This window comes from Triticum aestivum, chromosome 4B (genome assembly GCF_018294505.1).
Source record: "Triticum aestivum cultivar Chinese Spring chromosome 4B, IWGSC CS RefSeq v2.1, whole genome shotgun sequence".
Lineage (NCBI taxonomy): Eukaryota > Viridiplantae > Streptophyta > Magnoliopsida > Poales > Poaceae > Triticum > Triticum aestivum.
This window is the reverse complement of record NC_057804.1, coordinates 672,047,780-672,066,503: the sequence shown is the minus strand read 5'-3', so window position 1 is coordinate 672,066,503 and position 18,724 is coordinate 672,047,780.

The following is an 18,724-nucleotide window of genomic DNA, read 5'->3' as shown; positions in this document are numbered from 1 at the left end:
AAGCTTGAGTGGGAGGTATTTGATAGCATGTAGATCATCACCACGGGCCATGTGGATATGAAGGAGATAATCCTCGATCCATACCGCAGGATCTGTTGTGCCATCGTATGATTCGATGTTTACAGGTTTAAAACCGTCGGGGATTTGATGATCCATTACTTCATCTGTGAAGCATAGTGGGTGTGCGGCGCCTCTATACTGGGCTATATCACGACGTAGCTCAAATGAGCTTTCTCGGTTGTGTTCGGCCTGGCCGTATTTGCCATATCCGGTGTGGCGGTTATCGTCACATGTCATGGGGCGCCCACGCGATCCGTAGATCGATCTTGTTTGCCTTGCCTTGTCCTCCAATATGTCTCACAGGTCTGGCGCATTTCCCCGTGCCTTAGTATTTTTTGAGCGACGCTGAGGTGCAGCTTGAGTGGATGGCCGAGAGGCCTCTCTATCGCGGCCACGAGGTGGCCGGTCGGCCGCGTCGTGCGCTGGTGATGTAGGTTTAGGTGCTTCCTCCTCTAATCGGGGTAGCAGCCTGCGCATTGGGTAGCTCTTGGAGGGGCGTTCGAGTTCGTACTCTTCGGCCGCAAGGACTTCAGTCCATCTGTCGGCTAGCAAGTCTTGGTCAGCTCTAAGCTGCTGCTGTTTTTTCTTGAGGCTACTCGCCGTGGCCATAAGCCTGCGTTTGAAACGCTCTTGTTCGACGGGATCCTCAGGCACGACAAATTCATCGTTGTCGAGGCTTGCCTCGCGTTCGGAGGGAGGCATGTAATTATCGTCCTCTACCTCTCTGTCTGCCGCTCTCTCATGAGGGCTGGCTTCTACATCCTCCTGTGCTGAATCTTGCTGGAGGGGGTTGTCCTCGGCACAGTCCGGGGTGTTATTATCTCACGTGCCGGAATCACCATTTTTTCTTTGGCGGGCTTTAGAGTGGCGCCGCTGACGCTGGCGCTTAGGCTGTTTCTTGGAGGGGTCATCCTCCGTTGTTCCATCGCCATTCCCTTCCTTTGGGGTGTCCACCACGTATATGTCGTAGGACGAGCTGGCCTTCCAGTGCCCTATAGGCGCTGGTTCTTGGTCGTCTCCTGCATCGGCGTCCATAACGTCGATGTCTTTGGAGTCGAAGTCGAGCATGTCGGTTAAATTATTGATAGTGGCTACGAAGTGGGTGGTGGGTGGGCTTTGAATTTCTTCGTCGCCCGCATCCCAACCTTGCTGACCATAGTCCGGCCAGGGCTCTCCTGATGAAGAGAGAGACTTTAGTGAATTCAGAATGTCGCCGAAGGGCGAGTGCTGAAAGATGTCCGCAGCGGCGAACTCCATGATCGGCGCCCAATCGGGTTCAATCGGCAGAGGCGCGGAAGGTTCGGAGTCCGGAAAGGAGTCCGGCACCTTGGAGTCACGAGCTTCGCAAAGGACAAGACTGATATTCGGCTCGATCGCCGTAGATATTGCAGCCCCCGAGGCGGTGTCCAACCACCCGTCCTCGATTGGCGCAGTCGGCTCTGAGCTAAGGGTCAGAGCGGACACTGGGGCGGCCTTCTGCGCACTGTTCGGCGGCAGAGCTAGATCATGCCCATCGTGATAGTGCGGTGCGCTCGGCTGTGGCTCGAACCCATCGAAGATCAAGTCTTCGCGGATGTCAGCCGTGTAGTTCAAACTTCCAAATCTGTCCTGATGGCCAGGGGCATAGCTTTCGATCTGCTCCAGATGGCCAAGCGAATTGGCCCGCAGTGCAAAGCCGCAGAATACGAAGATCTGTCCGAGGAGAAATGTCTCACCCTAGACCGCATCTTTGTTGATGATCGGAGGAGCCATCGGGCCTAAAGATGACGACACAGAGGAACTCTCAATGAAAGCACCAATGTCGGTGTCAAAACTGGCGAATCTCGGGTAGGGGGTCCCGAACTGTGTGTCTAGGCTGATGGTAACAGGAGACAAGGGACACGATATTTTTACCCAGGTTCAGGCCCTCTCGATGGAGGTAAAAACCTTCTCCTGCTTGATTAATATTGATGATATGGGTAGTACAAGAGTAGATCTACCACGAGATCAGAGAGGCTAAACCCTAGAAGCTAACCTATGGTATGATTGTTGTTTTCGTCCTACGGACTAAAACCCTCCGGTTTATATAGACACCGGAGAGGGCTAGGGTTACACAGAGTCGGTTACAATGGAAGGAGATCTTCATATCCGTATCGCCAAGCTTGCCTTCCACGCCAAGGAAAGTCCCATCCGGACACGGGACAAAGTCTTCAATCTTGTATCTTCATAGTCTAGGAGTCCGGCCAAAGGTTATAGTCCGGTCATCCGGACACCCCCTAATCCAGGACTCCCTCAGACCCCAAAACAGTGAGTAATAGTCCATGAAACGGGTCAAAATCAGCCAAAACTATGAGTGTTGATGACCGACACGTAAACGCATCCCGGAGTTTGTTAATCGTTGAAATCACTCCAGGACACCAAAATAGAGAGTAATAGTCCAAGAAACGGGCCAGAATCGGCCAAAACTGCGATTGTTGATGACCGACACGTAAGCGCGCCTTGGGGTTCAACAACCATGGAATTCGCTTTGGGACTCTAAACCGACGAGTAATAGTCCATGAAACGGGTGAGAACCGACAAAAATCGCGAGTGTTGATAACTGACACGTAAACGCATCCCGGGGTTCGTTAATTGTGGAATCACTCTGGGACCTCAAAGCAGTGACAAATAGTCCACGAAATGGGCTAAGATCGGCCAAAACTCCTAGTGTTGATGACCGAGACGTAAGCGCACCTTGGGGGTTCAACAACTATGGAAATCTCTTCGGGGTCCCAAAACTGAGAGTAGTAGTGCATGAAACGGGCCAGAATTTGTCAAACCTGTGAGTGTTGATGACGGACATGTAAACACACCCCTTGGATCATCAATCGTGGAAATCTCCCTGGGACCCAAAATAGTGAGTAATAGTGCATGAAAGGGACTAGAATCAGCCAAAAATGTGAGTGTTGATGGCCGACACATAAATGCACGCCGGGGTTCATCAATCGTGGAAATCACTTCGGGACCCCAAAACTAAGTAATAGTCAAAGAAACGGGCCAGAATCGACCCAAACTGCGAGTCTTCACGACCAACACGTAAGCACAACTTGGGGTTCAACAACCATGGAAATCGCTTTGGGACCCCAAAATGGTGAGTAATAGTCCATGAAAGAGCCAAGAATTGGACAAACCTAGGATTATTGATGACCGGGACGTAAACGCACCCCGGGGTTCGTTAATCGTGGAAATCACTTTGGGACCCCAAAACAGTTAGTAATAGTCCATGAAATGGGCCAAAATCGGCCAAAACTATGAGTATTGATGACCGACACGGAAATGCACCCCGTAGTTCGTTAATAAAGGAAATCACTCCGGGACCCCAAAATAGTGTGTAATAGTCCAAGAAACGGGCCAGAATCGGCCAAAACTGCGATTGTTGATGACCGACACGTAAATGCGCCTTGGGGTTCAACAACCATGGAATTCGCTTTGGGACTCTAAAAATGTGAGTAATAGTCCACAAAATGGGCCAGGATTGGTCAAAACTGTGAATGTTGACGACGGACACATAAATGCACAACTTGGGGTTCGACAACCATGGAAATATCTTTGGGACCCCAAATTGGTGAGTAATAGTCTATGAAAGAGCCCAGAATTGGCCAAACCTAGGATTATTGATGACCCGGACGTAAACGGACCCCGGGGTTCGCTAATCGTGGAAATCACTCTGGGACCCCAAAATAGTGAGTAATAGTCCAAGAAACGGGCCAGAATCGGCCAAAACTGCGATTGTTGATCACCAACACGTAAGAGAGCCATGGGGTTCAACAACCATTGAATTCGCTTTGGGACTCTAAAACGATGAGTAATAGTCCATGAAACGGGTCAGAATCGACAAAAACCGCGAGTGTTGATAACTGACACGTAAACGCAACCCGGGGTTCATCAATCGTGGAATCACTCCGGGACCCCAAAATAGTGAGTAATAGTCAACGAAACGGGCCAGAATCGGCCAAAACTGCGAGTGTTGATGACCGAGACATAAGCGGACCTTGGTGTTCAACAACTACGTAAATCGCTTCGGGACCCCAAAACGGTGAGTAGTAGTCCACGAAACGGGTCAGAATTGGTCAAAACTGTGAGTGTTGATGACGGACACGTAAACTCATTCCTCGGATCATCAATCGTGGAAATCGCTCTGGGACCCAAAACTGTGAGTAATAGTGCATGAAACGGACCAGAATCGGCCAAAAACGATGAGTAATAGTCCATGAAAGAACCCAGGATTGGACAAACCTAGGATTATTGATGACCGGGACGTAAACGTACCCCGGGGTTCGTTAAACGTGGAAATCACTCTCGGACCCCAAAACAGTGAGTAATAGTCCATGAAACGGGTCAGAATTAGCCAAAACTATGAGTGTTGATGACCGACACTTAAACGCATCCTGGAGTTCGTTAATCGTTGAAATCAGTCCAGGACAACAAAATAGTGAGTAATAGTCAAAGAAACGGGCCAGAATCGGCAAAAACTGCGATTGTTGATGACCGACAAGTAAGCGCGCCTTGGGGTTCAACAACCATGTAATTCGCTTTCGGACTCTAAAACGGTGAGTAATAGTCCACGAAACGGGGCAAAATCGACAAAAACTGCAAGTGTTGATGACCGAGACGTAAGCGCACCTTGGGGGTTCATCAACTATGGAAATCGCTTTGGGGCCCAAAATTGTGAGTAGTAGTCCATGAAACGGGCCAGAATTGGTCAAACCTGTGAGTGTTGACGACAGATACGTAAACGCACACCTTGGATCATCAATCGCGGAAATCGCCCTGGGACCCAAAACATTGTGTAATAATGCTCGAAACGGACTAGAATCGGCTAATAATGTGAGTGTTGATGACCGACACGTAAATGCACGCCAAAACTAAGTAATAGTCAAAGAAACGGGCCAGAATCGACCTAAACTGGGCGTCTTGAGACCAACACGTAAGCACAACTTAGGGTTCGACAACCATGGAAATCGCTTTGGGACCCCAAAACGGTGATTAATAGTCCATGAAAGAGCCCAGAATTGGACAAACCTAGGATTATTGATGACCGGGACGTAAACGCACCCCAGGGTTCGTTAATCGTGGACATCACTCTGGGACCCCAAAACAGTGAGTAATAGTCCATGAAACGGGGCAGAATCAGCCAAAACTATGAGCATTGATGACCGACACGTAAACGCACCCCGGAGATCGTTAATCGTGGAAATCACTCTGGGACCCCAAAATAGTGTGTAATAGTCCAAGAAACAGACCAGAATCGGCCAAAACTGCGATTGTTGATGACCGACACGTAAGGGCGCCTTAGGGTTCAACAACTATGGAATTCACTTTGGGACTCTAAAACCGTGAGTAATAGTCCACGAAACGGGTCAGAATTGGTCAAAACTGTGAGTGTTGACGACGGACACGTAAACGCACAACTTCAGGTTCAACAACCATGGAAATCGCTTTGGGACCGCAAAACAGTGAGTAATAGTCCATGAAAGAGCCCAGAATTGGACAAACCTAGGATTATAGATGATCGGGACGTAAACGCACCCCGGGGTTCGTTAATCATGGAATCACTCTGGGACCCCAAAATAGTGATTAATAGTCCAAGAAACGGGATAGAATAGGCCAAAACTGCGATTGTTGATGACCAACACGTAAGCGCGCCTTGGGGTTCAACAACCATGGAATTCGCTTTGGGACTCTAAAACGATGAGTAATAGTCCATGAAACGGGTCAGAATCGACAAAAACCACGAGTGTTGATAACTGACACGTAAACGCACCCAGGGGTTCTTCAATCGTGGAATCACCCGGGCCCCCAAAATAGTAAGTAATAGTCAACGAAACATGCCAGAATCGGCCAAAATTGAGAGTATTGATGACCGAGACGTAAGCGCACCTAGGGGTTCAACAACTATGGAAATCACTTCCGCACAACAAAACAGTGAGTAGTAGTCCACGAAACGGGCCAGAATTGGTCAAAACTGTGAGTGTTGATGACGGACACGTAAACGCACCCCTTGGATTATCAATCGTGGAAATCACCGTGGGACCCAAAACATTGAGTAATAGTGCACGAAACGGACCAGAATCGGCCAAAAATGTGAGTGTTGATGACCGGCACGTAAACACACGCCGAGGTTTGTCACTCGTGGAAATCACTTCGGGACCCCAAAACTAAGTAATAGTCAAAGAAACGGGCCAGAATCGGCACAAACTGCGAGTCTTGACGACCAACATGTAAGCAAAACTTGGGGTTTGACAACCATGGAAATCACTTTGGACCCCCAAAAGGTGAGTAATAGTCCATGAAAGAGCCCAGGACTGGACAAACCTAGGATTATTGATTACCGAGACATAAACACACCCCGGGGTTCGTTAATCATGGAAATCACTCTGGGACGCCAAAACAGTGAGTAATAGCCCATGAAACAGGTCAGAATAAACCAAAACTATGAGTGTTGATGACCGACACGTAAGCGCATCCTGGAGTTCCTTAATCGTTGAAATCACTCCAGGACAGCAAAATAGTGAGTAATAGCTCAAATAACGGGCCAGAGTCGAGCAAAACTGCGATTGTTGATGTCCGACACGTAAGCGCGCATTGGGGTTCAACAACCATGGAATTAACTTTGGGACTCTAAAACGGTGAGTAATAGTCCTTGGAACGGGTCAGAATCGAAAAAAACCACGAGTGTTGATAATTAATACGCAAACGCACCCCGGGGTTCGTTAATCGTGGAATCACTCTAGGACCCCAAAGCAGTGAGTAATAGTCCACGCAACGGGCCAGAATCGGCCAAAACTGCAAGTGCTGATGACCGAGATGTAAGCGCACCTTGGGGGTTCAGCAACTATGGAAATCACTTCAGGGCACCAAAACAGTGAGTAGTAGTCCATGAAACGGGTTAGAATTGGTCAATCCTGTGAGTGTTGACGACTGACACGTAAACGCAACACTTGGATTATTAATCGTGGAAATCGCCCTGGGACCCCAAACGGTGAGTAATAGTGCATGAAACGGACTAGAATCAGCCAAAAATGTGAGTGTTGATGACGGACACGTAAATGCAGGCCGAGGTTTATCAATCGTGGAAATCACTTCGGGACCCCAAAACTAAGTAATATTCAAAGAAACGGGCCAGAATCGACCCAAACTGCGAGTCTTCACGACCAACACGTAAGCACAACTTGGGGTTCAACAACCATGGAAATCGCTTTGGGACCCCAAAATGGTGAGTAATAGTCCATGAAAGAGCCAAGAATTGGACAAACCTAGGATTATTAATGACCGGGACGTAAACGCACCCCGGTGTTCGTTAATCGTGGAAATCACTCTGGGACCCCAAAACAGTTAGTAATAGTCCATGAAATGGGCCAAAATCGGCCAAAACTATGAGTATTGATGACCGACACGGAAATGCACCCCGTAGTTCGTTAATAAAGGAAATCACTCCGGGACCCCAAAATAGTGTGTAATAGTCCAAGAAACGGGCCAGAATCGGCCAAAACTGCGATTGTTGATGACCGACACGTAAAGGCGCCTTGGGGTTCAACAACCATGGAATTCGCTTTGGGACTCTAAAAATGTGAGTAATAGTCCACAAAATGGGCCAGGATTGGTCAAAACTGTGAATGTTGACGACGGACACGTAAATGCACAACTTGGGGTTCGACAACCATGGAAATATCTTTGGGACCCCAAATTGGTGAGTAATAGTCTATGAAAGAGCCCAGAATTGGCCAAACCTAGGATTATTGATGACCCGGACGTAAACGGACCCCGGGGTTCGCTAATCGTGGAAATCACTCTGGGACCCCAAAATTGAGAGTGTTGATGACCGAGACATAAGCGGACCTTGGTGTTCAACAACTACATAAATCGCTTCGGGACCCCAAAACGGTGAGTAGTAGTCCACGAAACGGGTCAGAATTGGTCAAAACTGTGAGTGTTGATGACGGACACGTAAACTCATTCCTCGGATCATCAATCGTGGAAATCGCTCTGGGACCCAAAACTGTGAGTAATAGTGCATGAAACAGACCAGAATCGGCCAAAAACGATGAGTAATAGTCCATGAAAGAACCCAGGATTGGACAAACCTAGGATTATTGATGACCGGGACGTAAACGTACCCCGGGGTTCGTTAAACGTGGAAATCACTCTCAGACCCCAAAACAGTGAGTAATAGTCCATGAAACGGGTCAGAATTAGCCAAAACTATGAGTGTTGATGACCGACACTTAAACGCATCCTGGAGTTCGTTAATCGTTGAAATCAGTCCAGGACAACAAAATAGTGAGTAATAGTCAAAGAAACGGGCCAGAATCGGCAAAAACTGCGATTGTTGATGACCGACAAGTAAGCGCGCCTTGGGGTTCAACAACCATGTAATTCGCTTTCGGACTCTAAAACGGTGATTAATAGTCCACGAAACGGGGCAGAATCGACAAAAACTGCAAGTGTTGATGACCGAGACGTAAGCGCACCTTGGGGGTTCATCAACTATGGAAATCGCTTTGGGGCCCAAAATTGTGAGTAGTAGTCCATGAAACGGGCCAGAATTGGTCAAACCTGTGAGTGTTGACGACAGATACGTAAACGCACCCCTTGAATCATCAATCGCGGAAATCGCCCTGGGACCCAAAACGTTGTGTAATAGTGCTCGAAACGGACTAGAATCGGCTAATAATGTGAGTGTTGATGACCGACACGTAAATGCACGCCAAAACTAAGTAATAGTCAAAGAAACGGGCCAGAATCGACCTAAACTGGGCGTCTTGAGACCAACACGTAAGCACAACTTAGGGTTCGACAACCATGGAAATCGCTTTGGGACCCCAAAACGGTGAGTAATAGTCCATGAAAGAGCCCAGAATTGGACAAACCTAGGATTATTGATGACCGGGACGTAAACGCACCCCAGGGTTCGTTAATCGTGGACATCACTCTGGGACCCCAAAACAGTGAGTAATAGTCCATGAAACGGGGCAGAATCAGCCAAAAGTATGAGCATTGATGACCGACACGTAAACGCACCCCGGAGTTCGTTAATCGTGGAAATCACTCTGGGACCCCAAAATAGTGTGTAATAGTCCAAGAAACAGACCAGAATCGGCCAAAACTGCGATTGTTGATGACCGACACGTAAGGGCGCCTTAGGGTTCAACAACTATGGAATTCACTTTGGGACTCTAAAACCGTGAGTAATAGTCCATGAAACGGGTCAGAATTGGTCAAAACTGTGAGTGTTGACGACGGACACGTAAACGCACAACTTCGGGTTCAACAACCATGGAAATCGCTTTGGGACCGCAAAACAGTGAGTAATAGTCCATGAAAGAGCCCAGAATTGGACAAACCTAGGATTACAGATGATCGGGACGTAAACGCACCCCGGGGTTCGTTAATCATGGAATCACTCTGGGACCCCAAAATAGTGATTAATAGTCCAAGAAACGGGATAGAATAGGCCAAAACTGCGATTGTTGATGACCAACACGTAAGCGCGCCTTGGGGTTCAACAACCATGGAATTCGCTTTGGGACTCTAAAACGATGAGTAATAGTCCATGAAACGGGTCAGAATCGACAAAAACCACGAGTGTTGATAACTGACACGTAAACGCACCCAGGGGTTCTTCAATCGTGGAATCACCCGGGCCCCCAAAATAGTAAGTAATAGTCAACGAAACATGCCAGAATCGGCCAAAATTGAGAGTATTGATGACCGAGACGTAAGCGCACCTAGGGGTTCAACAACTATGGAAATCACTTCCGCACAACAAAACGGTGAGTAGTAGTCCACGAAACGGGCCAGCATTGGTCAAAACTGTGAGTGTTGATGACGGACACGTAAACGCACCCCTTGGATTATCAATCGTGGAAATCACCGTGGGACCCAAAACATTGAGTAATAGTGCATGAAACGGACCAGAATCGGCCAAAAATGTGAGTGTTGATGACCGGCACGTAAACACACGCCGAGGTTCGTCACTCGTGGAAATCACTTCGGGACCCCAAAACTAAGTAATAGTCAAAGAAACGGGCCAGAATCGGCACAAACTGCGAGTCTTGAAGACCAACATGTAAGCAAAACTTGGGGTTTGACAACCATGGAAATCACTTTGGACCCCCAAAAGGTGAGTAATAGTCCATGAAAGAGCCCAGGACTGGACAAACCTAGGATTATTGATTACCGAGACATAAACGCACCCCGGGGTTCGTTAATCATGGAAATCACTCTGGGACGCCAAAACAGTGAGTAATAGTCCATGAAACAGGTCAGAATAAACCAAAACTATGAGTGTTGATGACCGACACGTAAGCGCATCCCGGAGTTCGTTAATCGTTGAAATCACTCCAGGACAGCAAAATAGTGAGTAATAGCTCAAATAACGGGCCAGAGTCGAGCAAAACTGCGATTGTTGATGTCCGACACGTAAGCGCGCATTGGGGTTCAACAACCATGGAATTAACTTTGGGACTCTAAAACGGTGAGTAATAGTCCTTGGAACGGGTCAGAATCGAAAAAAACCACGAGTGTTGATAATTAATACGCAAACGCACCCCGGGGTTCGTTAATCGTGGAATCACTCTAGGACCCCAAAGCAGTGAGTAATAGTCCACGCAACGGGCCAGAATCGGCCAAAACTGCAAGTGCTGATGACCGAGATGTAAGCGCACCTTGGGGGTTCAGCAACTATGGAAATCACTTCAGGGCACCAAAACAGTGAGTAGTAGTCCATGAAAATGGTTAGAATTGGTCAATCCTGTGAGTGTTGACGACAGACACGTAAACGCAACACTTGGATTATCAATCGTGGAAATCGCCCTGGGACCCCAAACGGTGAGTAATAGTGCACGAAACGGACTAGAATCAGCCAAAAATGTGAGTGTTGATGACGGACACGTAAATGCAGGCCGAGGTTTATCAATCGTGGAAATCACTTCGGGACCCCAAAACTAAGTAATATTCAAAGAAACGGGCCAGAATCGACCCAAACTGCGAGTCTTCACGACCAACACGTAAGCACAACTTGGGGTTCAACAACCATGGAAATCGCTTTGGGACCCCAAAATGGTGAGTAATAGTCCATGAAAGAGCCAAGAATTGGACAAACCTAGGATTATTGATGACCGGGACGCAAACGCACCCCGGTGTTCGTTAATCGTGGAAATCACTCTGGGACCCCAAAACAGTTAGTAATAGTCCATGAAATGGGCCAAAATCGGCCAAAACTATGAGTATTGATGACCGACACGGAAATGCACCCCGTAGTTCGTTAATAAAGGAAATCACTCCGGGACCCCAAAATAGTGTGTAATAGTCCAAGAAACGGGCCAGAATCGGCCAAAACTGCGATTGTTGATGACCGACACGTAAAGGCGCCTTGGGGTTCAACAACCATGGAATTCGCTTTGGGACTCTAAAAATGTGAGTAATAGTCCACAAAATGGGCCAGGATTGGTCAAAACTGTGAATGTTGACGACGGACACGTAAATGCACAACTTGGGGTTCGACAACCATGGAAATATCTTTGGGACCCCAAATTGGTGAGTAATAGTCTATGAAAGAGCCCAGAATTGGCCAAACCTAGGATTATTGATGACCCGGACGTAAACGGACCCCGGGGTTCGCTAATCGTGGAAATCACTCTGGGACCCCAAAATTGAGAGTGTTGATGACCGAGACATAAGCGGACCTTGGTGTTCAACAACTACGTAAATCGCTTCGGGACCCCAAAACGGTGAGTAGTAGTCCACGAAACGGGTCAGAATTGGTCAAAACTGTGAGTGTTGATGACGGACACGTAAACTCATTCCTCGGATCATCAATCGTGGAAATCGCTCTGGGACCCAAAACTGTGAGTAATAGTGCATGAAACAGACCAGAATCGGCCAAAAACGATGAGTAATAGTCCATGAAAGAACCCAGGATTGGACAAACCTAGGATTATTGATGACCGGGACGTAAACGTACCCCGGGGTTCGTTAAACGTGGAAATCACTCTCGGACCCCAAAACAGTGAGTAATAGTCCATGAAACGGGTCAGAATTAGCCAAAACTATGAGTGTTGATGACCGACACTTAAACGCATCCTGGAGTTCGTTAATCGTTGAAATCAGTCCAGGACAACAAAATAGTGAGTAATAGTCAAAGAAACGGGCCAGAATCGGCAAAAACTGCGATTGTTGATGACCGACAAGTAAGCGCGCCTTGGGGTTCAACAACCATGTAATTCGCTTTCGGACTCTAAAACGGTGAGTAATAGTCCACGAAACGGGGCAGAATCGACAAAAACTGCAAGTGTTGATGACCGAGACGTAAGCGCACCTTGGGGGTTCATCAACTATGGAAATCGCTTTGGGGCTCAAAATTGTGAGTAGTAGTCCATGAAACGGGCCAGAATTGGTCAAACCTGTGAGTGTTGACGACAGATACGTAAACGCACCCCTTGGATCATCAATCGCGGAAATCGCCCTGGGACCCAAAACGTTGTGTAATAGTGCTCGAAACGGACTAGAATCGGCTAATAATGTGAGTGTTGATGACCGACACGTAAATGCACGCCAAAACTAAGTAATAGTCAAAGAAACGGGCCAGAATCGACCTAAACTGGGCGTCTTGAGACCAACACGTAAGCACAACTTAGGGTTCGACAACCATGGAAATCGCTTTGGGACCCCAAAACGGTGAGTAATAGTCCATGAAAGAGCCCAGAATTGGACAAACCTAGGATTATTGATGACCGGGACGTAAACGCACCCCAGGGTTCGTTAATCGTGGACATCACTCTGGGACCCCAAAACAGTGAGTAATAGTCCATGAAACGGGGCAGAATCAGCCAAAACTATGAGCATTGATGACCGACACGTAAACGCACCCCGGAGTTCGTTAATCGTGGAAATCACTCTGGGACCCCAAAATAGTGTGTAATAGTCCAAGAAACAGACCAGAATCGGCCAAAACTGCGATTGTTGATGACCGACACGTAAGGGCGCCTTAGGGTTCAACAACTATGGAATTCACTTTGGGACTCTAAAACCGTGAGTAATAGTCCATGAAACGGGTCATAATTGGTCAAAACTGTGAGTGTTGACGACGGACACGTAAACGCACAACTTCGGGTTCAACAACCATGGAAATCGCTTTGGGACCGCAAAACAGTGAGTAATAGTCCATGAAAGAGCCCAGAATTGGACAAACCTAGGATTATAGATGATCGGGACGTAAACGCACCCCGGGGTTCGTTAATCATGGAATCACTCTGGGACCCCAAAATAGTGATTAATAGTCCAAGAAACGGGATAGAATAGGCCAAAATTGCGATTGTTGATGACCAACACGTAAGCGCGCCTTGGGGTTCAACAACCATGTAATTCGCTTTGGGACTCTAAAACGATGAGTAATAGTCCATGAAACGGGTCAGAATCGACAAAAACCACGAGTGTTGATAACTGACACGTAAACGCACCCAGGGGTTCTTCAATCGTGGAATCACCCGGGCCCCCAAAATAGTAAGTAATAGTCAACGAAACATGCCAGAATCGGCCAAAATTGAGAGTATTGATGACCGAGACATAAGCGCACCTAGGGGTTCAACAACTATGGAAATCACTTCCGCACAACAAAACGGTGAGTAGTAGTCCACGAAACGGGCCAGCATTGGTCAAAACTGTGAGTGTTGATGACGGACACGTAAAGGCACCCCTTGGATTATCAATCGTGGAAATCACCGTGGGACCCAAAACATTGAGTAATAGTGCATGAAACGGACCAGAATCGGCCAAAAATGTGAGTGTTGATGACCGGCACGTAAACACACGCCGAGGTTCGTCACTCGTGGAAATCACTTCGGGACCCCAAAACTAAGTAATAGTCAAAGAAACGGGCCAGAATCGGCACAAACTGCAAGTCTTGACGACCAACATGTAAGCAAAACTTGGGGTTTGACAACCATGGAAATCACTTTGGACCCCCAAAAGGTGAGTAATAGTCCATGAAAGAGCCCAGGACTGGACAAACCTAGGATTATTGATTACCGAGACATAAACGCACCCCGGGGTTCGTTAATCATGGAAATCACTCTGGGACGCCAAAACAGTGAGTAATAGTCCATGAAACAGGTCAGAATAAACCAAAACTATGAGTGTTGATGACCGACACGTAAGCGCATCCCGGAGTTCGTTAATCGTTGAAATCACTCCAGGACAGCAAAATAGTGAGTAATAGCTCAAATAACGGGCCAGAGTCGAGCAAAACTGCGATTGTTGATGTCCGACACGTAAGCGCGCATTGGGGTTCAACAACCATGGAATTAACTTTGGGACTCTAAAACGGTGAGTAATAGTCCTTGGAACGGGTCAGAATCGAAAAAAACCACGAGTGTTGATAATTAATACGCAAACGCACCCCGGGGTTCGTTAATCGTGGAATCACTCTAGGACCCCAAAGCAGTGAGTAATAGTCCACGCAACGGGCCAGAATCGGCCAAAACTGCAAGTGCTGATGACCGAGATGTAAGCGCACCTTGGGGGTTCAGCAACTATGGAAATCACTTCAGGGCACCAAAACAATGAGTAGTAGTCCATGAAACGGGTTAGAATTGGTCAATCCTGTGAGTGTTGACGACAGACACGTAAACGCAACACTTGGATTATCAATCGTGGAAATCACCCTGGGACCCCAAACGGTGAGTAATAGTGCACGAAACGGACTAGAATCAGCCAAAAATGTGAGTGTTGATGACCGACACGTAAATGCAGGCCGAGGTTTATCAATCGTGGAAATCACTTCGGGACCCCAAAACTAAGTAATAGTCAAAGAAATCACCATGGAAAGCGTTTTGGGACCCCAAAACGGTGAGTAATAGTCCATGAAAGAGCCCAGAATCGGACAGACCTAGGATTATTGATGACCGACTCGTAAACGCACTCAGGGGTTCGTTAATCGTGGAAATCACTCCACGACCCCAAAATAGTGAGTAATAGTCCACGAAACAGGTCAGAATCGGCCAAAACTGCGAGTGTTGACGACCGACACGTAAGCGCACCTTGGGGTTGAACGACTGCGGAATTCGCTTGGGGACCCCAAAACGGTGAGTAATTGTCCACGAAACGGGACAGAATTGGCCAAAACTGTGAGTGTTGACGACGGACACGTAAATGCACACCTGGGATCGTCAATCATGGAAATCGCTCTGGGACCCAAAACGGTGAGTAATAGTGCACGAAATGGACCAGAATTGGCCGAAATTGAGAGTGTTGATGACCACACGTAAACGCACCCCAAGGTTCGACAATCGTGGAAATCACTTTGGGACCCCAAAACTAAGTATAGTCCAAGAAACGGGCGAGAACCGACCCAAACTATGAGTGTTGACGACCAACACATAGCACTCTCTGGGTTCGACAACCATGGAAAGCATTTGGTACCCCAAAACGGTGAGTAATAGTCCATTAAAGAGCCCAGAATCGGACAAACCTAGGATTATTGATGACCGACACGTAAACGCACTCAGGGGTTCGTTAATCCTGGAAATCACTCCAGGACCCCAAAATAGTGAGTAATAGTCCAGAAACGGGTCAGAATCGGCCAAAACTACGAGTTTTGACGACCGACATGTAAACGCACCTTGGGGTTGAACGACTGTAGAAATTGCTTGGGGACCCCAAAATGGTGAGTAATAGTCCACGAAACGGATCAAAATTGGCAAAAACTTTGAGTGTTGACGACAGACACGTAAATGCACTCCTGGGATCGTCAATCATGAAAATCCCTCTGGGACCCAAAACGGTGAGTAATAGTGCACGAAACGGACCAGAATTGGCCGAAATTGAGAGTGTTGATGACCACACGTAAACGCACCCCAAGGTTCGACAATCATGGAAATCACTTCGGGACCCCAAAACTAAGTATAGTCCACGAAACAGGCGAGAACCGACCCAAACTACGAGTGTTGACGACCAACACATAGCACTCTCTGGGTTCGACAACCATGGAAAGCATTTTGGTACCCTAAAACGGTGAGTAATAGTCCATGAAAGAGCCTAGAATCGGAAAACCTAGGATTATTGATGACCGACACGTAAACGCACTCAGGGGTTCGTTAATCGTGGAAATCACTCCAGGACCACAAAATAGTGAGTAATAGTCCACGAAACGGGTCAGAATCAGCCAAAACTGCCAGTGTTGACGACCGACACGTAAGCGCACCTTGGGGTTGAACGATTGTGGAAATCGCTTGGGAACCCCAAAATGGTGAGTAATAGTCCACGAAACGGGTCAGAATTGGCCAAAACTATGACTGTTGACGACGGACACGTAAATGCACTCCTGGGATCGTCAATCATGGAAATCCCTCTGGTACCCAAAATAGTGAGTAATAGTGCACGAAACAGACCAAAATTGGCCTAAATTGAGAGTGTTGATGACCACACGTAATCGCACCCCGAGGTTCGATAATCGTGGAAATCACTTCGGGACCCCAAATCTAAGTATAGTCCAAGAAACGGCCCAGAACCGACCCAAACTACGAGTGTTGACGACCAACATATAGCACTCATTGGGGTTCGACGACCATGGAAAGCGTTTTGGGACCCCAAAACGGTGAGTAATAGTCCATGAAAGAGCCCGGAATCGGACAAACCTAGGATTATTGATGACTGACACGTAAACGCACTCAGGGATTCGTTAATCGTGGAAATCACTCCAGGACCCCAAAATAGTGAGTAATAGTCCACGAAACGGGTCAGAATTGGCCAAAACTGTGAGTGTTGACGATGGACACGTAAATGCACACCTGGGATCGTCAATCATGGAAATCGCTCTGGGACCCAAAACGGTGAGTAATAGTGCACGAAATGGACCAGAATTGGCCGAAATTGAGAGTATTGATGGCCACACGTAAACGCACCCCAAGGTTCGACAATCGTGGAAATCACTTTGGGACCCCAAATCTAAGTATAGTCCAAGAAACGGACCAGAACCGACCCAAACTACGAGTGTTGATGACCAACACATAGCACTGCTTGGGGTTCGACAACCATGGAAAGCGTTTTGGGACCCTAAAACGGTGAGCTATAGTCCATGAAAGAGCCCAGAATCGGACAAACCTAGGATTATTGATGACCGATACGTAAACGCACTCAGGGGTTTGTTAATCGTGGAAATCACTCTAGGACCCCTAAATGGTGAGTAATAGTCCACAAAACGGGTCAGAATCGGCCAAAACTGCCAGTGTTGACGACCGACACGTAAGCGCACCTTGGGGTTGAACGATTGTGGAAATCGCTTGGGAACCCCAAAACGGTGAGTAATAGTCCACGAAACGGGTCAGAATTGGCCAAAACTATGACTGTTGACGACGGACATGTAAATGCACTCCTGGGATCGTCAATCATGGAAATCCCTCTGGTACCCAAAATAGTGAGTAATAGTGCACGAAACAGACCAAAATTGTCCGAAATTGAGAGTGTTGATGACCACACGTAATCGCACCCCGAGGTTCGACAATCGTGGAAATCACTTCGGGACCCCAAATCTAAGTATAGTCCAAGAAACGGCCCAGAACCGACCCAAACTACGAGTGTTGACGACCAACATATAGCACTCCTTGGGGTTCGACGACCATGGAAAGCATTTTGGGACCCCAAAATGGTGAGTAATAGTCCATGAAAGAGCCCGGAATCGGACAAACCTAGGATTATTGATGACCGACACGTAAACACACTCAGGGGTTCGTTAATCGTGGAAATCACTCCAGGACCCCAAAATAGTGAGTAATAGTCCACGAAATGGGTCAGAATCGGCCAAAACTGCGTGTGTTGACGACCGACACGTAGGCGCACCTTGGGGTTAAATGCATGTGGAAATCGCTTGGGGACCCCAAAACGGTGAGTAATAGTCCATGAAACGGGTCAGAATTGGCCAAAACTGTGAGTGTTGACGACGGACACGTAAATGCACTCCTGGGATCGTCAATCATGGAAATCCCTCTGGGACCCAAAACGGTGAGTAATAGTGCATGAAACGGACCAGAATTGGTCGAAATTGAGAGTGTTGATGACCAAACGTAAACGCACCCCGAGGTACGACAATCGTGGAAATCACTTCGGGACCCCAAAACTAAGTATAGTCCAAGAAACGGTTCAGAGCCGACCCAAACTACGAGTGTTGACGACCAACACATAGCACTCCTTGGGGTTCGACAACCATGGAAAGTGTTTTGGGACCCCAAAACGGTGAGTAATAGTCCATGAAAGAGCCCAGAATCGGACAAACCTAGGATTATTGATGACCGACTCTAAACGCACTCAGGGGTTCGTTAATCGTGGAAATCACTCCACGACCCCAAAATAGTGAGTAATAGTCCACGAAACGGGTCAGAATCGGCCAAAACTGCGAGTGTTGACGACCGACACGTAAGCGCACCTTGGGGTTGAACGACTGCGGAATTCGCTTGGGGACCCCAAAACGGTGAGTAATAGTCCACGAAACGGGACAGAATTGGCCAAAACTGTGAGTGTTGACGACGGACACGTAAATGCACACCTGGGATCGTCAATCATGGAAATCGCTCTGGGACCCAAAACGGTGAGTAATAGTGCACGAAATGGACCAGAATTGGCCGAAATTGAGAGTGTTGATGACCACACGTAA